This window comes from Stegodyphus dumicola, chromosome 6, assembly GCF_044657685.1.
Source record: "Stegodyphus dumicola isolate Sdum_Otavi_A_Nest chromosome 6, ASM4465768v1".
Lineage (NCBI taxonomy): Eukaryota > Metazoa > Arthropoda > Arachnida > Araneae > Eresidae > Stegodyphus > Stegodyphus dumicola.
This window is the reverse complement of record NC_140773.1, coordinates 49579510-49602076: the sequence shown is the minus strand read 5'-3', so window position 1 is coordinate 49602076 and position 22567 is coordinate 49579510. Positions and strand designations below refer to the sequence as shown.

General features: G+C 31.6%; 1 protein-coding gene across 3 annotated transcripts in view; it reads left to right on the top strand.

The window, feature by feature from the left end:
* The first annotated feature begins 9668 nt into the window (after positions 1 to 9668).
* The window catches only part of LOC118183998 (uncharacterized), a 153447-nt gene continuing 140548 nt past the window's right edge, over positions 9669 to 22567 (top strand). For all 3 annotated transcript variants that reach the window (XR_004757341.2, XM_035353634.2, XM_035353644.2), the window contains exon 1: positions 9669 to 10447. The gene's annotated coding sequence lies outside the window, so the exon portion shown is untranslated. The remainder of the gene's footprint in view (positions 10448 to 22567) is intronic.

Below are 22567 nucleotides of genomic sequence, written 5' to 3'. Positions count from 1 at the left end.
TATTTCTAGAGTAAAAACTATTTTCTTAGATTAATTCCTCATGGCAATTCAGAATCTCATTATTCTTTACTTGCTTCGACGATCCACATGATTAAACCATATAGAATAATGTTTCAGGTTAAAAGTGCCGCTATCATAAATGTGCCACCCAGGCGGATCCCCCCTCTCTAGCTACGCCACTGATAGTTTGTTTACCGTTTTTTAAACTTTAAAGAACTATCTCCGTTGTGAACCACGTATACAACGGTACGACTGTAAATGATTTTCGAAATAATATTTTTTTTTTTTCAAGAAATTTACACACACACACACAAAAAAAAAAAAAAAAAAAAAAAAAAAAAGTGCATACCGAAATTCTTAACAGTTAAAGATAGCTAATGTCATTATTGTTAGCCCTACCGTCGTTATTATTACCGCTATTATTACCCCTGAATCTGTACGAGCTTATCAGCTCGATAGCCAGTATATTTCCACAAGATCTTCTTTGAATGTACATTTTCCATTTCGCATTTAATGACAATCTTCTTAAACAAGGAAATCTTTGAAAAGAATTTAACACTGAACTTTATATAAAATTTTTTTACTTTGCATAATTTCTGTAATACTTTGTAATTTTTTTTTTTCTTATTAGTCCAAAAGGGCTTTGTCCCTGAAAGACTATTGTTTTCGTTTTGTGATTTTGCGTTGAATCACTATAAATGTCCGTTTCACTTTTCAAACTGTTGCCACCAAATGTTAGAAACCTGCATTATATTTGAAGAAATTAAATAATGAAAAGTATGCATAAATGTATGTATTTTCTCGCATTGTGATAAAACAACGGTACATACAGCCATCTAATTTTGAATGACGTAATCCCCCTACGAATATGGGCATGTGGAAGACCAAATTTTGAAATTTGGAATTTGTTTTATTATCGATTTCATATTTTCTAAAACTTTAACGAATTTTTGATTAACAAACTCAAGGATTTCAAAGCGATCAATGGCAACACTCTACGACGGGAGAAAAAAAAAAAAACTTTTTTCTTATCGCACTCGGAACTGTGTATCGGAAATTCTAAAGATATGCTAATTTTAAAATTATTTTGCGTCATTGCTATTGAACTGAATTTTATGGTTTAAGTGCAAAGAACATGATATTTAATAAATAAAGGTAACATCTGAAAGCTTTCAGATTTTTAAAAAAAATTTAAAAAATATTTTTGTATTTAAATATATATATATTTTTTTTTTCATGGACAAGTATTAGTCTAAAGGGGCAATTTGCCCTGAAGGACTAATTTCGTTTTGGCATTTTCCGTTACGGCGAATCACTGTTCAATTTGTTGCAGCCAAATATTATCGCCCTGTCTTATATTTTTAAAGGAATTAAATAATGAAGAATCTGCATGAATGTATGAATGTTTCTCGCTTTGTGATAACACAACGGTACCCAGAGCCATCAAAATTTGAATAACGTAATCTTTCATAGAATATGGACATGTGGAAGTCTTAATTTGAATTTGAAATTTGTTTTATTATCGGCTTCATATTTTGTAACACTTCAACGAATATTTGATTAAAAAAACTAAACGATTTCAAAGCGAGCAATGGCAACACTGTAAAAAAAAAAAAAAAAAAAAAAAAAAAAATCTCTAACTTGCGAGACTCCGTATCGGAAATTGTAAAGATATTCTCATTTTAAAATTATTTTGCGGTATTGGTGTTGAACTGAATTTTATGATTTGGGTACGTAGAACATGATATTTAATTTTTTATATTATTTTATTTTTATATTATTTTTTTAATTTTATTTTATGTATTTTCTGTTTTTGTAAAAAAGTGAAACATTTAATTAGAAGTAGATATTTTTTTTAAAGATAATAAAGTGCAAATTCATTGCTAAAACTTTCATACTTCTTACTGCCTAATACAAATTTTTGCTTTCTTATGTTAATATAATCTCGCTCCCCCAGCGCGCTTTAGACTTGAAGATCCTTCTAAGACTAGCGAAGCTGGCAAACCGGCTGAGCCAATAGCAAGTCTGGAAAGACTCTTTTCAAGATATATTTAAAAACAGCCAAGATGAAAAGTCAAAAGAAGAAAGTTAGGCTTCTAAAGTAAGCTGAGAAATCAGCCATCCGCGTTGATGACGTGACTATCAAATACAGACTCTCGTTGTGGTCGACGCTAACTTTTCTTCTTTATTTTTTTAACATCTCTTTTGCCATTTCTTCTTGTTTCTTTTTTTTTCCTCTCTTATTATTATTTTGTTCTTCCATCCTTCCAAAAGCCAGCGAAGCAGTCAGTCCTCCCAGTAATCAGTCACACAACTCGTGCCGTGGGGTAAAAGCAGTCACGTGACAACCAAAGATTGAGAGGGGGGTGGCAAAAAGAATTCTTTCTGCTGTCCCCGCGCTTTTTCCCACTGCTACAGCGAACGGCAACGTCAGCCTAAGTATTTACAAATGCTGAGCAACTTTGGCGACTTATCGCTTGCACTGTATTTTCTCGTATATTTTTAAGTAAATGTTCTTACAGTTTCTTTTATTCACAATAGTATTAATGAAATCAAAGCTTTATTTCTAAAAGAAAGAATGGCAGAACACTGTCATAAACGGTGAACAAAGATAAATAAAATAATAATAAATAAAACTGTAAATAAGTAAAAACAATTAAAATTAAATAAAAAATTGAAAAAGAAAACTCGAGGGAGGGGGAAGATGAAAAGAGTTTATATTTTAACGGTCGGCTCATAAGGGCGTTTTTAAAGTTTATCAGTAGGGTTTATCGATAGAGATCGCCCAGGTGCAATAGCGAATCGCTTTATAGGATACTAGATGAATATACATGCGAGAAAGTTCTGCTTCATCTGTGTATTGAAAAGTGATAAAATATATAACACTGTTCTGCAAAAATATTTAATACTATTAATTAGGTATACTATGAATTCAATGTATTAAACTCAATAATTCAATACTATCAATTCAATGTATTAAATGGATTCAATATAAATCCGATTAAAAATTTAAAAGTAATATTCTTAAGAACTGCATCTTTGCTTTTAAATAGCTTGGTTTGTTAATCTATTACACTCGAATGCAATTTGAAAGATAATTGCATTCGATTATCTTTCAAATTGCATTCGAGTGTAAATAAAAATATCGAGATAAAGATAAATATCTTACATTTTCTTGAAAGGAACAGGCTCGAATGAAAAGTGAAAAAAATGCAAAACAGTGTTTTGAGTCTAATAGCTGTTTTGGGCTAATAAAAATACTAAAAAATTAATTTAAATCAATGAAAAATTGGTAAATAAATTTAAAGATTGCTTTACAAAAATTAAACGTAATAGTAAAAGAAATGAAAGATGGGTGAGTTAATAAGATCGACATAGAAGATTAATCGGGACAGTATTCCTCAAAAAGAGACAAATTTGCTTCATTATTTTGCTTCAATTAATTTAAGCTGTTATTGACCGGATGGATGATTCCCATAAATATTCCACTTAATGGAAGAATCGCATCTGGAAGCCTCTTTCCCAATTGTTTAAGTTTCCTTGCCTATTTCTGTTGGTGAAGAAAGGAAGTATATATTCAATAATATATTATTTTCACCAAATACTTAAAAGAACTCCCTGGTAGTTGGTTCTGGGTTCGAATCCCGACGGACGGGCTGGCTGCATGGGACGTTTTCGCGGTTTTCTCCATGTGTAACGTGTATACGAGTCAATTTCTCATAGAAAGTCCTCCACGAAGGCATTCCTTCCCTTAGGCCTTGAGTGTTTTGCCGTAATTAAATACACCAATACACTTAAAAGAAGCTCCATTAACAGCAGAATTTCTACTTTTTGCAATTCAGTAATATAAGAAAATATTGGCCCTCGTTTTTATTTTAGATTTCGGCGCTAATTATGGCTTTGTCCAAATGCCAGATAGTGATAAGTAAATGAGTTCGGTTTCGCCCGAATATGTTTCTGTCCTCTGAGATCTATTTAGTTTTTAGAGGTAATAAATTAACCATTAATACTGTTTATCCTTCAGCTTCTTTGTGTTATACCTGAGGATCCGGGGATTATTGAATCAATATACAAGAACATAGTCTTCTTCTTAATATGTTCAGTCCAAATGGTTGTTTGTTCCTTGGAATTAGTTTTAATATTATCCTTTGAATCAACTGCCATTCCTTTGTGCACTTTAATTGTACATCTGTGTTTTACTACTGAAACACTTCACTGGGCATAATCAGTGGAAGCTTTTATCCTGTTTTTTCTCCGATGTTGTACGCTCAGTGTCATTTTTTTCTTTCTTCATAACATGCTTTCAGTTGGTTTTTTAAAACTTATTGTTTCTCGTGCTCGTATCAGTAATTTACATTTCATCACAATAACAGCGTGCTTAGTTGTATACGTCCTTTTTTGAATAACATTTCGGAGTGTGATTCTTCACTTGATAGAAAAAGGAAATTTTATTTATTTAATGACTCGACAAATGAGAAAATTGTTGATTTAATGGCTTAGTAAATGAGTCAGAGTGAAATTAATGCGTGAGTAATCTTTCAGAAACAGAGTGCGTTAGTTGAACTATCAGTCTATTTGTAAAACAACATATTATTGCTACTTAATGAGAGTTTTTTTCCTTGTAGTGACAGTTAGTTACTTGTTTGAAATTCTACTTTTCAAATGCTTATAATTATTCAACTGGAAAACTGATTTTGTATCACAAAGGGGCGTTATCCCAGTAGAGTTATTAGTCTCGAAACGAAATTTTGAGTTAGCAAATAAAATATTCAGAATTCATACACAACTTTTAATAATTTTCAATAACACATAATATTAATTAAGTGTATTTATTCATAAAGAAAAGTAAGATGCGTAAATTTAACACGTCTCAAATTACTTAATTTAGTTATGTAAGAAGAGAAATTTTAGAATTCTAAAATTTTCTAAAAACAGTATTAATTCATAGAAGCAATATATATATATATATATGTGTTGTGCTTTAAAACGACTCTCTGCATATGAAAAGGTACAGGAAATTAGTGTCCCAGAACTGTGTATAAATATTCTTTGGCTTTTGTGATTTAAAAATGGCAGTATTCGTTTGCTGCATGTAACTTACACGATTTTATAACTCAGACGATTATTTTAATAATAGGTGGAATGCTACATATTGCATTTTATAATATTGGAGAAAATATATCAAGAAAATCCAAAATCCTTCACTCACCTTATTTTGATTTGATTGGCATTTTGTTATTCTGTTATATCACATGGAAGTAAGATGGTTCAGAATAACACACAATTACTGTAATCAAAACAATGACAAGGAATAATCAAATAATAAGTATTAAATGGATTCTTGCAGAAAAAAGCTACATGAAGTTAAGGAAGAATGCATTTATTTATTTTTCACTGGTTCTTCGTATTTTCTTGTGTATAAAAGTGAAAACATATGTAATGTAATTCTATTAAAAATATTTAAAGCTTTTAATTAGGTATGTCATGAATTAAAAACATTCTGGCTTAACAAAAGTAAAATAAGTAATGTAACCATAAAATTCAATTAACAGCAATATCACAGAATATTTAAAACAGCATATCTTTAGAATTTTCGATATACAGTCTCGCGTGCTGGAGATAAAAATGTTCCTTTTTTCGTACAGTGCTCGCTTTGAAATCGCCGAGTTTGTTAATCAAATATTCGTTAAAGCTTTAGAAAATATGAAATCGATAATAAAACAAATTACAAATTTGGGCCCATACTCGAATGGAGGACTACGTTATTCATGTTTCTAGGTACCCAGGGCCGCCACGTGAGTATTAGGCGCCCCTGTTCAAATTGAAATTTGGCGCCCCTTTATGAAGTTCTGTTGCACACTTATAAAGTGCTGCAAATTATATGTGAAATACTCTTTTATAGTATTCAAAATTTGACTTTCGAATTGAAAAGCTCAAAAATTATAATATTAATACACGTTTGTCTATTGTTTTTTATTATTTCATAAATTATAATATTAATACACGTTTGTCTATTGTTTTTTATTATTTCATAAATTATAATATTAATACACAATTGTCTATTATTTTTATTATTTCATAAATTATAATAACACAGGTTTGTCATATTGTTTTTTATTATTTCATAAATTTTAAGAACAAAACAATGATAAAACATTTTTAAGTAAAGTATAAAAATTAGAAAATAGGATATTCAAATATTGATTCTCCTAGCCTTAGCAGCTACGAACGCACGTATCAATTCCTTTATATTTAATTTATTCAAAATTTCGCTCTCTATGGATATAATTGACAAGTCCGATAATCTCTCCTGCGCCATGGTAGATGGCATATAGTTTTTTTATAATTTTAAGTTTTAAAAACTTCATTCTCCAGTAGCCAGCGAAACTGGCAAGGTTCCATAAAGCTATTGCAATATTCGGAAATGTATTGTTTTCATAAATATAATTTAAAACATCAATAGGTGACATATCCTCTTTGGTAAAACGTCGCAAAGATTTTATTATTTAATCCATCAATGTCCTTTTCATTAACATTTTAGTATCCGTTAATTTTTGTTCTAATTCTTTACAATGTTTTAAAATTTCATTGTCACTTCAGTTTTTTAAATTAGCTATATAGTGAAGTAATTGTAATATTCTTTTAATTGACTGAATCTTTCAGTAATTGAAGAAATAGCAGTGTGTAATATTATATTGTAAAATTCAACCTTAAATTTTTGTCCTGGATTGTTGATTGGTTCGTCGGTTTGTTCATCTTGAAATAGTTTCTTTTTAAACTTTCGACTTAGTGGAAAATCAGTATCAACCCCCAAACCATCAGCAAATGATACTTGCGATGGTAATTGCATGTTCATACGCTTCATCTGATCTACGATTATTTAATTCTGATATAAGATTTTGTAAATTGTCAGTCACAATTTGTAAATCACATCTAGAATTTTGCATTATTTCATTTACCACATTTACTAAATTTAAAATATCGTGTCAGATGTTAATGGAACAAATGAATTTGGAAACACTTTTTTGTCATTTAAAATAAAGGTCTAAAAGCGTATAGGAATTATCTTAGATTCATTATAAATTATATGAGTGAATGAGATACATTACGAATTGTATTAAGCAGAAGTTAATTACAAATTGCATTAAGCAATAAAATAAAGCTGTAAATTATTAAGATTGTTTTTTAATCTTTTAGCGACATGATGTAAGATGAATTAAAGTTATTATCTCCCATCTAATGAAAACAGCTCTGAAAACTGGTAATTGCAGATCAGCTGCTTTTAAAGGCTTTGGGATGGCAAATTATTCCCAGAATGGCCATTCATTTGCCAGTTCAATTTCATGATAAATGCTGTGGTAGAATAATGTACCATACTAAGATACAAAAGCAAAAATAGAGGGATATTCTGAAATCAACGATATTCCATACCATTTTGTTGCAAAATAGTTATTTATACAGCAGAAATAAAAGTAAAGGAAGCAACAACTCTAGCGCTATCTATTGAATTAAAAACAAAGAGTGAAACTTACGATACTGCTTCTATAAAAACGTCTACTGACATTAAAATCATTAATAATTACTCTTAAATTTGAATAATTGTTCTTAACAATTCTTATTATTATATAAAAAAACAAAGTAAAAAGAAACGGATTTTAGTATTAGCGGAAAGTGCATGTAATTTAGAACTAAAAACGTGATTAATGAATTTGACTAGATTTGCATTCTGTCTACAGACCAAGAAATGCTTACAATTGTATAGTAAAAAGAAATTAAAGCCACAATCAAAGAAGCTTTATGAGCGTCCCTTTTGCCAAACGTGCCGAATGAAAAAAACGTATTTGTTGTGTTGACGCTTAATGCAGTGGTTCTCAACTTTTCGACTAACGCGTACCATTTGAATAAAAACCGAAAAACGCTACATTTTACAATGATTATTTTTCAGTTTCTCAATAGAAATATTAAAAATAAATATATTTTGCCATTTGCACAACCTACTGGCTATTTGTATTAAATATGCATACATAAAATACATAAAAAATATTTTAGGTTAAAAATGTGTTACCATTTTTATTATCAAAATTTAAGTTATAATACTTTAATTCTAAAATTTAGTGCGAAATTTGGGCCTGTTTAAGAGACACAAATTTCTTTGTGTCTAGTCTTATTTCACTTTAGTTTTAACCGCAAATTAAGAGCCACTTTTAATTTTGTTCTGTATTTTATTTTTAAATATAACATGGAAGAAAATGCTTGTTCAAACAAATAGGTTGTGCAAAAAGGCAATAAAAATTTAATAGCTTTATTTGAAATGCCTTTAAAGTTATTTTTCGGTTCATACAAAAGTTAACAAGTGTATTTTTGAAATCTTCAGTTCGAGTTTGATCACAGGAGATTTCTATCAATTTTTCTTTTTCTTCACGAGATTTTTGAATTTAATAGTTAATACTTTTCTATGCGTACCACCGGTTGGGAACCCCTGGCTTAACCCATTTAAAGCTTTATCTCCTAAATATTTGAATTAGCATATGATTGGCTTTAACATTTTTAGTGACAAATTTCAGTGGTGTTTTTCAAGATTGCTATTTTCTAAGTTTCCAGTGCTGTTTTGTGGAAGCGAATGGAGAAGAAAGCTTTTCTCGATTGACGCTATTGGTTAATTACTGTCAACCCATGGTCATTCTGTACATAAATGGACCAATTAGAGAATTCCTTACAACTGCCCATGATAGATCACTCAACTGTCAATTATATTTAGCCCCGCCTCTGACACACCCTAGCGCGAAACAACAAAGGATACATATTGCTCCTAATTCCAAGAACCTAAAGGATATGTTGCGTGAAGAAAACTATAATAGGTAGTGTAAAATACTGCTTCAATTAGGTAACATATAGTGAAGGATAATTTAACGGTAGTAGAAAGGAATCTATTATTTATATAATACGGTATTATGCTGTAATAAAATGCAATCGATAAATTGTAATGAAACTTCTACTCAGAATTTGAAGAACTAATTTATTTATTTATTTATTTTTTTATTCCTTTCTTTGCTAAGTTAACACTTTTATATCTTATCTACTATACCACACTTTTGACTGAAGTAATTGAACTTATGAAATAAATACACTAATTACTAATCTAAACTCTAAACTTATAGAATTATTATAGAAACAATTGTAAAATCTATTATTGAAACGTTTTAAAATAATGTAAATATGCCTCTTTTACTATATTTAGTTTCTTTGTTTAGCTTAATAGTCGTTAATAATGTAAACTAAGCAGCATATTATGTTAAAAAGACTAGTCTATTTTATTCCGAAATTTTTGTCAATAAATAGGCTGGAGAAATTTTTCATTCATTTATAAAAATAAATAAAGATATCGAGATATTTTTTTATCTGCTTATTTACAACATAGCGAAATTATAGCTTAACCAGCAAGAGCTGTACATAAGTCAACAAAGTATAAACTGTGTATTTTATCGAATATGTCAATTAAATATGTCGATCCAAATAGTCGATTTTCAGTTATAATCAATCATAAAACTGCGTCAAGCAAAGATTTGGCGAGTTAAAAGTACTGAAGTTGGCTATTTTGGCGACAAAAGTTTCCTCTCGTTACGATCAGATTGGTTTCGAATGGCAACCCTAATACTAGCTCGTCTTTCTCCGGTGCTGGTAGCAGTGGAGTTCGGTGTTTCCAGTGTTCACAAAGGAACTGAAATAGGTGCCGCCGAAGGAAGTTTTTTTCTTGTGTTTCAAAACAAAGGAAAAATTTTTTAAATTTGTAATTCTCATCACTGGATTGTTTGGTGTGTATTAGTGGATTAATTTCCATCGGAATGTTCTTGGATTTTGGCCTGTGGGTTTACAAACCAAGAGGATCTCTACACTCCAATGAATGTATAGTGAAGCTTGGGATTTTTAACTAGTCCTTTGCATTTATTAATTGCAACACTTCTACCTCAGAAATAAGTAGCTCACCTTTTTTTTCCCCCCATGGATAATTTAAGCCAAGGTTTTACTACACACATTACCATGTCATTTCTGTTCGATAGCACGATTTTTACCATCCTGGTTAAAAACTCAACGTGAAAGTTATTTTTCGAATTTTTCTGCAAGCTCTATGTGGATTATCCGTACAAATTCCTTAATGTGAATAATTAGCGTTCCATTGAAGGATATGTATCCATTTGAAGTGAATCAAGATGAAGATTTTTAAGTTTCGGCAATTTTTTTACACCTAGCTTAAAAGAGAAAATTCAGAAGTGCATATAATATTTATGTGCAGTTCCAGTGTCATTTTGGCGCCGCACCCTCCGTTTTTTACCGCACGCTACGGTGCTCCAAACCAGAGTTAAGCGAAAAGGGGCTCTCGATGTGGCCACTACGTATGTGGAACCAGCGACTCAATACGCCCGGCTGAAATTGCTCGTCGTTTACCACGGTATGTATATGTACAGCTATTGTCTTTTGTTTGTTTTTTTGTGTTAATTATTTTTAGCAAAAATTTACGTGTTGGCGTTAAAAATTTTAATACTTAGATTCTGCTCGTTGTTTGCTGGTTTATTTGTAATTTCAAATTTTTAGATATTTACCCGTAGAATAAAAACTTCTACTTTTTTTTTAATTCTCCTCACCTTTTTCTAATTTATATCCTTCTTCCAAAATGGACATCGATGTCATTGCATGTCTATTATTCGTATTTGTCCAAAACGAGTTGCTCGTATATCTTTCCGAAAGCATCCGTATTTCTTAGTGCTTTATTAGTAAATTACATTTTCGATTTATGAATTGTGATTATTAAGGAATGTTTTTGTAATGTAGAGATTCTGCATGATGTGTTTCGAGGAATTTTTGTTAAAAAAATGCAATTTTCGAAGACCAGCGTTAAAACTTCATGCAAAGATTTAACTCCCGGTGTTTTTGTATATCACGTCAAAAATATAAATGGGTACAATTTATATCTTAACAGTAATAACTAATACCTCCTAATGTATGACTACTGTAGCTATTTCAAGCAATTAGTTTGTGTCATAATGAAAAGACTTACTTTGCGAAGTGTTCGTAATCTAAAGTTGTTTTCCGTTTAGATGGTATAAAATTTTGTCTTACCGCATATATTTTTGATTTGATAATAATAATTTTTGACAAAATGTTGAATAATAGGATTTCTGATGGTTTAGTGGTTTTCCAAAAATTCAGAAAATGCATATAATCGATAACTCGGGTTTTATATCGGTGAACTTCAAATTGCGAGGTATCGAAGTTTTTCGGATCATAATTAAAAGTACTCATTTACCATCGCAAAGTTATATATTCTCACCTAAAAGATAATAAATTAGATTATTGTATTTCGTATTGTTCGCATGCTTGAACTGTAAAAATATTAAGGTTGTAACGCTCTTCATGAGATACTTTCACCTTCGTATGAAAGATCATTAACAAAGTTAGCAGTAACTATAATATAAATTAGATGAGCTGTAGTAGTTTGTTGTCACAATTTGAATTTCACTTATTCATTATGTTCATACAGTTCATGAAAATTTCGATTTACGCTTTTAAAATGTCTTTTTAAACGGGAAGAAGGATGTAAGGTATATTAATCTGTACCAAAATTTATCAGAATACAGTATTGGCTATTAAAGTGTTTTGAAACTTCTTAATTAACTACTGTATTTTTTCCTCTTAAATGGTTGCTTGAGGAAATTACTGTATTTTACCAGTCGTAGCGACGGTTATTGTTCTTAATGTTAAATATGTATTTCAAATGAGTGCTGAATAATTATTCCGTGGAACGATTATTTAAAGACACTAACCTTGGGCAGATTTATTTGGTGTAAAATTTATAACGTCTTAATAAATAGATTTTGCATAAGTTATTCTGATGTTCTTAGGTAATTATTGGAAGAACGTTTAGTGACTCTTTTGTTATACATCACTAGTAATGAAAAATGAAATCTCATTTGATATGCAAGTAGTGAATATTCTTCCCAAATAGACAAATATATTTCATTTTCTTTTCATATCATTTGTGTTTATCATCTGCCTATATAGTTGCCGAAAATCTCCGTAAAACACATGATCATTAAAGTTAAGTTTTATACAAATAAATTAATCGAAGTTTACTGGCATTAATACTCATGCCTATAAAATTCCTTAAAGTTCTTTTTTTAATGGCCTCATTTAAAATCATTAAAAACGTAGTTTTTACGGAAGAACGAAAAGGTATGTTAAGTTACGGTGTTGTGCTTCCAAGTCATTTTGATTAATGTGCTATTTGTATTCTAGTGTATTGCGTTTGTTCAAATATATCTAATTTTTAACTTGAAATGTATATTTAGTAGAAAGGAGATAGTTATTGAAACGTTGCATGTGCTGAGTTTCGACCTATCTTTCGTTTCCGACCTTTGCAAAAAAAGCTGCATAGTTTTGATAGATTTTGATTGATTATTTAACAAATAAATCACTAAGAGTTTATCGTATGATTCTAGCATAGAATCGATGATGATAGGATGTAAGTTTTGCAATTAAAGAATCTTAAACGGCTTTTGTGTTATGAGAATTCGATGTCGCATATTAAGATTTCAAGCTGCTGTATGTATCCCGAATACTCGCCGTTAAATTCGTTACGGATGTTCAAGAAATTTTTATAGTCCATTATTTATTGACATATATAAAATAATGTTCTTGTGCGACATTATTTAAGTTTCATAAATTAAACCTGAGTCGAAAATGTCGAATATTTCTGAACTAAAACTATTTGAACTCCGCATTTTAAAAGCGTAAATGGATCTTTTTTAATGATTATATAATCGATTCATATTGGATGGCTGTGCATAATTAAAAAGTAGAGGTTATTATAAGGTGGGTGATTTATTTACGCAAATGAAAAATAGTAGATAAACATCGCATGTTTTTTCTTTAAAATACTATCTTGATTAGCGTCGCCGTAAACGCAGCAGAAAAGGCTGCACGGACTATGAAAATATTTATAGCACCTGTAAAATGCATGAAATATGTAATAATGCAAAGCGTTTCCCTTGTTGTGATCAAATTTTTGATTGATTAACCGGAATTCGCTGAATTTAATCACATGAGAAGATCCGTTAAGATGTTTAGTAGAATGTATCGTCAGCAGTCAGTGATGTCAATTTTTGATGTCATTAAATTACATATTTATTTTGTGCGTTATATGGATAAGATTTTACAGATTGTCAATTTTACCATTTACCAATTTATTTTCAGCGAAATTGATAAAACAGAAAGTTGTAAATACGCAGAGAACGAATGCCCTACACGCCTGAAGAGCGATAACGTTATCAATAAATGGTTCTTTCGGGCCATTTACCATTGTTAATTCGTTATATTTCATTCTTCGTATTATAGTGTTACATCTGCCGTGTTGAGTTTAATTTACATTAATATCCGGTAAAAAATAAATGGAATTGTGTTTACTTTTTTGAAGAATTTCATACCCATGTATTTGCAGCTACTAACGGCATCTCGGTATTAGCGCAACCGCCTTGGCATAAGGTTGGCGATAATTTATAGAAGAAAAAGAACGATGACTGATAATTGCTACATACATATTATATCAACCGTATTTTACATTTTAATTAGGTGTTCATTCGGAAAATTAGTTTAAAAAAAACCTACTTACAAGTTACTTTTTTTCTCTTTTATTTGAGTGAAAATAAGAATAGATGCAAACAGTTGTTTTAGAGTTTTCACAGCAAAATAGTCTTTCTGCAGTTTTACAGCACTTTCTTGGTCAGAGCAAATATCAAAAGCTCATAACTTAAAATTGAGTTTAAGCAAAAAATGATGAGATTTGTCTGTAAAAACTAATTCTTGGAACAACAACAGAAGGATCGTTTACGAAAATTGCGACGTTGTTAAGTACGAAGAAGTATTATGTCTCGTACTGTGTTAGTTTGAGTCAGTCTGGATTTTTACTAAGGTGGTTGTGTTAGTACATAAGTACCTGCATCCCTAATCGATGCACAGAAAACACGATACAAGATGATGGCTTTTGAATGGTATAGTCTGCACCAAATTGTAAATTGTTCAATCAGTTTCACTGATGTTATACTACTTTACATCGACATGGACTGAAGGTTTTTGAATGTAAGAGTTAAAAAAGCCATGTAAATTGCACAAGCGGTCAAGTTCCTATTAACGGGGCCAGTCCCGGCAACGACGAGCATGGTTAATTCGAAGGTAAGGAAAAAGATTGAGTGATAGGGATGATAAATAATTTATATTTTAAAATACTGTCAACAATTTATCTTTATTTTCAAACACTTAAAAACTGAAGAATAAACTCATTTGGTTATGCAAATTTGATTAGTATTCATAACCAAAAAGAATAAACTATAAATAATGAAAGAACGAAAAAAACTGAATTTCACTTGTCATTATTAGAAAAGAAACCAAGTTATAACTGACTTTAAAAAACAGTACTGGCATGAAAATTTCGGTCAAATTAATTTTTTTAATTCTATGAACCGCCTACCCGGACAACGTCATAAAGTAGTCATACAAAAGTTGCATAATGAGGTTGGCTAATGTTATTTTACGTTGTTCAGCAAATAATTAAAATTGCCATAAATAACTGCGTTTGTTGCTTTTAAATTGTATAGTTTGTTGTCTGGAAGATAAAAAAAAAAACACTGGCGCATGGAAGATAAAAATTTATTTGAGGCGGTGGCAGCATATTTTTTTAAATCGCCGAGAATGTTATTTAAATTTTAAATACAAGTATCTTAAAGAATTGCCAGTTTTTTACTTAAAGCATTGTTTTTCTTAAATTACTGAAATTAATGAAAAATTCCACAAATTCGCACATACTATCAAAACTGTGGCTATCAAATAAACACGAAATCAAAACTGTGGCTTCGAGTTAGACGTGTTCGGACTATGTGTATTCAAAATTCGGTGGTTCTGGGTTCCAATCCGAGAAATATAAACAAACATACATATGAATTTCTTATTATTTAATAATAATGCTTGTATATATTTAAGATTACATGTAATTTAAATTACGTGCTGTTGAAAATAAAAAGGATTGCCTGTCACTGTTGATATTGCGCTCATTTAATTTTTTGTATTTTTACTAGACAGTTTGTATCTTGTCTTTACTACTAATAATATAACAGTTATTGGAGAGATGACTATAGATAGTTTATAAGCGCCTCATGTCAGTACTTTACCAAGACTTTAATCTATATTAATTCAGATAAACCATTCTCTTTGTGAATTTTTTTAAAATTATCAGACTATAGCCATAATTGCATGCCATCGTTCCCTGTTATATACATCTATATATTTACTCAGTCGCTAAATAAAATTTATCAGTGCTGAAATGCCAGTTACCTGGAAATTGCTATTTGGAAATATTAATTTCTTTGTCTCATCGCATCCAGTATAATGATTATTCTTCCGCAGGAGGGGGGAGAAAATGGAGGTGATGGTAAGGGAGTTTTGACTGGTTGAAGATTTATAAACTGTATATATATCTGTTGGGCATCTAATAAATATGTAACACCTGGCACAGCTGTTCAGACGTCTCCGATTATGCGTAAATGAAAGCTTCCGCTGCCGTTATTTCATCAAGCAAGCTCTGCAGTATTGGATTACAGTCAGTTGATTGTATTCAGTGTTGGCAGATCGCGCGATTTTTCGCAAATGTGCGACTTTTGACAAACTTGTACTACTAAAATTTTAGTATTTGCGAAATTTTTGCGACCTCCATCATTTCCTTATGCTACTTTTTGCGACTTCAAAGATTTTTTAATATATCGTAAAATGCTTACATGTTAAATAATGCATCAATTAAAAATAATTTATATTTAAAAAAAGTTTATTTAGGCTTAAGTAGAATTTGGCACCTGGCAATCTGGTTTACATGTGAGCTTTTCTTTTCAAGGCTGCGCAGCCTGCGTCAGCATAACGAGAAGGGGGAAAAATTGGGAAAGAAAAAACACTGCTTCGGGAACTCTCATCTTCCTCCCTCGTCTCCCGTGCACTTTGTTTTTCAGTTCACCCCGCATATTCGATAAATCGAACAAAAGAACTTTCAGCTTGGGCGCCATATTTTGGGTACCCAAGCAGAGAAAGAAATAAAATTCCTGCTCCTGATTATAATAATATTGCGAACAACTAAGCAACGGAAATGACTTTAAAATCAAAGCAACGGCATTTTTCTTAATAATAACAGAAATAAATTTAACAGTGAAAGAACAAGGCTTACTTAAGTAATCAGAATCTGAAGTAAGCCCGCTAGGCAGAACGGAAAACTCACTGGAAAAGATTTCTCAATTAAAATGTTCACAATTAAGAGGGAAAAAAAACCACCAACTCAAATTTGGTACAAAAGCGGTAACAATTTAAACGTGAGGAATCTCTTAAGAATGGATATGCACAAATTAATTTTAAAATAGAACATAAATTAAATGTGAATTAATTAAAGAAGAAGTGGATATTTAAACGATTGTAAATAAGCAATAAAGTTTTAAAATTTTCGTTAAAGCTATGATACGTAATTAGAACGCCCAAGAACAGTGTGTAACTTACGGAACCAAAAGTCGGTATATTTGTGATGACGTCAGAGGTCATGTGAGCATGCATATCTATGATGTCATAAAAATCACGTGATCTTTGACGACTTTTGCTGCTTTAGTTGAAAAATTACTGGCAACACAGTTTGTGTATGCCTAATTTTTTTTTTTTTTTTTAATTTGTCTACTATAGTTGTGTAAATGTTATCTTGGCTCACTTTACCTAGAAAAATAACCTTGGTCTCTGTAAACTTCTGAATGATATGCGTGCGGTTGCGATAGGTAGTAAGCTGGAGTAATTTTGCGTTATACCTTGATTACCGCTTTGGGGACTTAAAAAAAAGTTTCAGCACAAATGCAATCTTGTTTTAACACATTCGTTTGTTTCATTCCTCGTAGTGGTCAATTTACTTTCGCAACCATTTGTTTAACTGTGAGATACGCTGAATTTTTACAAACCGAACATAACCCTAAAATTGCTACATGAGCTTGTCGTCTTGAGATTTGATTTTTCTGCTTACGTTATTTTCTCGGGTGTCGGACCGTAGAATAAGTAAATTGCATGATATTATCGTGTAGGGCAGTGGTCTCAATGTCAAATCCACGTAAACTGTAGGCACGTAGTCAGATACTCCGTATGTTCCATCTGGAAGCAGCTAATGTTCCAGACACTCGTTTTAACAAAATAGAAAATAATTTTTAACAAAAGAAAATTAATTTTCACTCACTAAGTATTTATCAAAGTATGCATAAATAATAACAAAAAAAATTCAAATTTATTTTCTGTCTGAAGTCTAGAGGCTGTATTTGCAAAAAACCTCTATTGGTTGTATTTTATAATGTAAACGCTAACTATTAAATTTTAGACTTATATTTATATTATATATATTTATCCAATACGGTGAATTAACCACTAAATAAATTGCTTTTGACGGTGACCAGAAAAGCCAAAATTTCAGAATAATGAAGCGCGTCTCACCAGACTAAAGCTGTACTTAAGTGAAAAATTTGATAAATTCAAGCTCCCGCCATTTATTCATTTGATCTTTTTACCTTCAGTTGCAATTTCGCACATAAGCTGAGGCAATATCTTCATGTCCCTAAAACTTATAAGCATCGTATTTGCAACAAATACGTGCTTAAAATATTTTCGCGAACCGCATAAAATTGCTTCCAGGGACCGCGAGTTTGAACCCTCTGGTCCCCTCTTTTTGAACCTATCCCCTTTTGTCATTTTTTGGACCTTTTTGAAATAAAAAGAGAGTCCATGCCTTTTTTGAATAGTAGATTGTTCATTCTGTCTTATTTCGACGTATCAAAACACTTTTATTCGCTTTGGCCCTTGAATTCATTGCTAAATCTTTTTCTATGAGCTCACCGATTGAGAAATCCATTTGTACAATAAGAGATAAAACTTTTGTTCATTTTACTATTCCTTTGTTACTTATTGTGTGTTGTTTAACGTTTGAGTGCAATACATTCTACGTTCTTGATGTTTTTTGTCAAGAATGGTCAGAATGTCTTCCCTCATATTATGCGAAGCGTCGTTTGAAGTAGCTTCTTCATGGTTCATTCATAGTTCTTAGTCACAGTATTCATGCAGTATTGATAATTTGAAGGATCGTTATGTGAAGCGTGAAATTGTATTCTTAGATCGCATATCTTAGATCTTTATTGCGTAAAAAGGTGCAGTAAATGAAAGCAGAAATTGAAAACCAGTTTAAACGGAAATTTTAAATATTTCTGAGTCATTTCGTGTTTGGGGAATTTTATAAACTAGAATTAAAAATTGTCTTTGTTTAGATCTTTTTTTTTTTTTTTTTTTTTCCCTCCCTTCCTTCATGCACCTCTTGTACCATTGCTAGATCATTCTCCCTCCTCTGTATCCAAAACTGTAAAAATACATGTATATTTAGATTAATTTTAATTAATTTTAACGCTACAGCAGGAAGCACGTCAGGCTGATTGTATTCCTCTCAGGAACTATGGAATTCTCGAGTAAATTTTTCCCCGGTTTAGATATACATAACATGAGATAAGAAGCTAACAGACAGCACGCTTTCCTTCAATTTGCTTTAACAGAAAAAAAAAAAAAAAAAAAAAAAAAAATACTCGTATGGTAAAACCATAAATCATAAATGAATGTGAACCAAATTTTTTAGAGAAATTTAATGGAAACGCAATTTGAGTTTTAAATGGTGGTGTTGGTGGGGATTATTAAAGCTTCAAGTGCCGCAAAAAAGCCTTGGCGTAGGGCACCAATTTTAGGGGGCTTTCATATCATTCTGTAAGTCGTCATAATCTTAGTTTTCTCTTATAGAAACAGAGTTCTTGGCTAGAGGGTTTTGAACCGTGGTCACAGAATTTCTTAATTTGCTCTAGGATATTGTTGACACTTTATAAGTAGTGCAGCGAAATGTTTAAAAAAAGAACATACCAATGATTAATTATACAGATATTAGCAAGGTCAAGAAGAATGTAAATCATTATAGTTTACGTTATAGTAACGTTAAAGCGTACGTGTTATCCCATCTGCTCTTCGTGGAAATTTCTGTCGCCAATCGTTACTGTGGAACTGTAAAGGACACGACCATCCATAGTTGACGTAAAATCGCGCCACTTGGCCGGTCGGATGGGATAATACGTAAGTATCTGTTAAATTGTGATGTCGACTACTTCTGTCCTGTTTCTTGCAGATTCAGGTTTTGATAGTTCTTTTTATCTTATTGAAGAGATTTTTTATCATGACATGAGAGAATAAACTGTCCATTGTATATATTTTTCACTGTTTGAAATTTGACTTCTTGATGGTAATGTTATATGTCTAACAACAATATGGTGTCATCTGTCTTACAGCTTATAAACAAAAGCCTTTTTTCATTAAAATATTATGTAGCCTTTCAGCAACCTAGAAACACGTCTTTTTAACCACAATCCGCGATTTTCTAACCACAAACATTTCTTGCTATGTTTAGCAGTGTTGAGATCAAACTAATGACGAAAATCGAAAAGCATCGGAATGCAGTACTAACTCTATCCCTTCCCAATCACTGAGTAATTGAAAGGGGGAAAAACCGCGTCAGCTGAGAATGAGTAACCATTTTTTTATTATTATTATTTATATCTTCAGCCTAAGTTTGTAAATGTGTCTTGATCTAGTAACGCTCCAATGATCAATCACTTCCAAATGGGAGTAAAAATTAAGTAAATCTATTTATATACAAAATTATTCTACTGTAAAATGGACAGACCTTGCGTTTAAGTATGCATGATAAAGCAGGCAGTAAATCGAAAAAGTGAATTGATAAACATTGGAGAGTTCTGGTTGCAAAGTGGAATACTCAGAAAACTTAAGATATCAGCATGTTTGTATGCTTTTATTTAGGAAGATTTTAGGAAACCATTTTTTTTTTCAATAAATAGAAACCTTTTTTTTTGCTGTCGAAATGATTACTGCAGGGATCTTCAGGATACTTAATGTTCATATAGAGGAAGACCCTCCCGCTATGAATTCTTTCCCAGAAGTCTTTCATCCTGTTCATCTTCCACAAAAGGTGCTGTCCAGGCATTTGAATACGCTTTTAAGGATGGAATCCCGCAGGCATAGTTTCCTTTCATGGATTCCTTTTGTCTTCCTCTTGTTGTCTGCGTAAATGCATGCAGCCTGCGTGTGCTGAATGGGGACTATAGTGAAACCATGCAAACGCTGGGTATTCAATTGGTTACGTGGCCAGAGCGGACAGTGGTTACAGCGGACACTGCGAAACTCATCGTGGTCAGATCGGACACATTTTTTTCCCCATCATGGAACAGATAAAGGGTGCAGATAAATAAGTAAATAAATACTTTTAAAAATCACAAATATAGTTTAAAACAGTATTTTAAGTGGCAAATCTCTTTCACGTGGGATAACGTTTTTTTCACCGAAGTTTTCTGTTTTTGCACTCGATTATCGAATTACAAAGATAAATACATTTTTACCAATCAAATTTAATTATTTATATTAAATTGTTAAGATATGATAGTTCAAATGCATTTTAAACATAGCAAAACGTAATAAAAATAAAAACTGTCAGAGAAATATTTAAAAATTAATAGTAAGTAACAATAGAATGAAGGGTATGAACGAACTCCAGGGATTTTGCGGAAAACTGTATTTTAGAGTCAAATAAATATTAGAACAGATGCAACTGCCATAAAATTAATTAGTTTCATTAATGTAAGTAAAAATAAATACTAAAAGTAAAATATATAAAACAGATACAAGTAAATGACAGAAAAATAAATACAAGTAAATAAATACTAATTAACCTTTATTATAAAGGCATAAATATCATTTACCATTGGATTTAGTCCAACCTAGTTACAAAACTTAAAGATTTCAGACATTTTTCTAAATTGCTTGATGTTTCGAATTCCTTAAGGATGTTTTCAATTCTTTCATCCAATTTTACGTATGCTTTTTTCCTTTTTATTCCAGGGTCGCCTAATTCTCTGGATTTCAAATTAAAAGGCACTTTTTGTGTTTCTTCTTTTAGTATTTTGACTAATAAGTGGACATTAGGCTGGTTTCTGCCAGTGATTGCATTTAATTTGGAATTCCACTCTTCAACAGAATTATTTGTCCTATGACGCTGTCCATATACGTTCCATACTTTAATGAGCATATTTGGATTGTCCATCCACTGCTCGACAAAATAATCAATGAATGTGGTAAGTTTGTCAATGCTAAAAGCTTTTTCCCATACAATGCTCCAAGCATCATCTATGTGTTCCATTGGCAAGTAAGCTAATGCAGAAATCATTCTACAAACATTTCTTATATCTTCGTTCTCTTTATATTCATTTACTAGACCCACTTCTTGTATCTTACGCCACAAACATTGATTAAAATGAAAGTTACAACCGGAAATAGTCGAACTGGGAAATTCTAACATACAACTATTGATGGCTGCGGCTTCAAAATCCAATTTTATAATGTCCGGCTTCCACTTAGGGCACCAACGTTTCACTTCCTGAAGCATTGCAATGCAAGTTGCTTGTCTCTTATCAGGCAGAAATGCAAAAAGCGCTGGGTAAACGTTGGTCTCAGTTGCTGTACTCCTTAAATCGACGTGTATTGTATATATTTGAGCAAATTGTTTCGGACAACTTTTAAATGTTCCATCTAAGAAAAAAGTCTTTCCATTTTCCAAAAGGTACAGAGATTCTTCTCCTCCAAATACTAAAATTCTGTTACCTTGGTCATTTTGAAAGTTTAAGCGAAGAAAGTTTTCTCCATTAGAAAGCAAAAGTGTATCGTTTGCAAACTGAATGTCATTGGCATTTTGGGGATTTTCAGTAGCTCCCAAAGCCTTTCTCCTCTCCTTACATAAAGCAGTTTTGGCATTGGAGTATGTCGGTATTTTAGCAACGAAATCATAACCTTTTTGATATAATTCTGAAAGTTCTTCTTGAAATATCTGGGGAACGGGAACTGATGTTTCTTCTCGGACTCTTTTTCTGCAAGTCTCTAACTTCCTTTTAACTTCGATCTCAGCAACGTTGGGCGGGCAGGAATGTTCAGTTTTCTTCAGTACTTCGTACTGAAAATTTGTCTTCACATTTCCTTTACAATGATGTGTCTTTTCTTTTACACATACCCAACTTATTCCTAATTTATTTTTTCGGTGTAAACGGTGTGGGTAATCATCTACAACTAAACATTCTTTTCCTTTTTTTTTTTGTAGAGAGTAATTTTGTTGAAATGGCTACGGGTTCATCACAGATTTTTTCGACGATATAAAACGACATACACACTTCAGGATCGAACATCTACTGAGAAAATGAGAAAGGCCTTCTCTCTCAAAAGTATCGGCTTATCTCTACAGCAGGTGCAAAGCTCGAAACTTCACAATAGATCACATTTGACTGATTGGGGAAATAACACAACAGGTGCAAGAATGTCCGCTCTGCCCACCCAGCTCCCCTCACGTGTCCGCTGTAACCACTGTCCGCTCTGACAA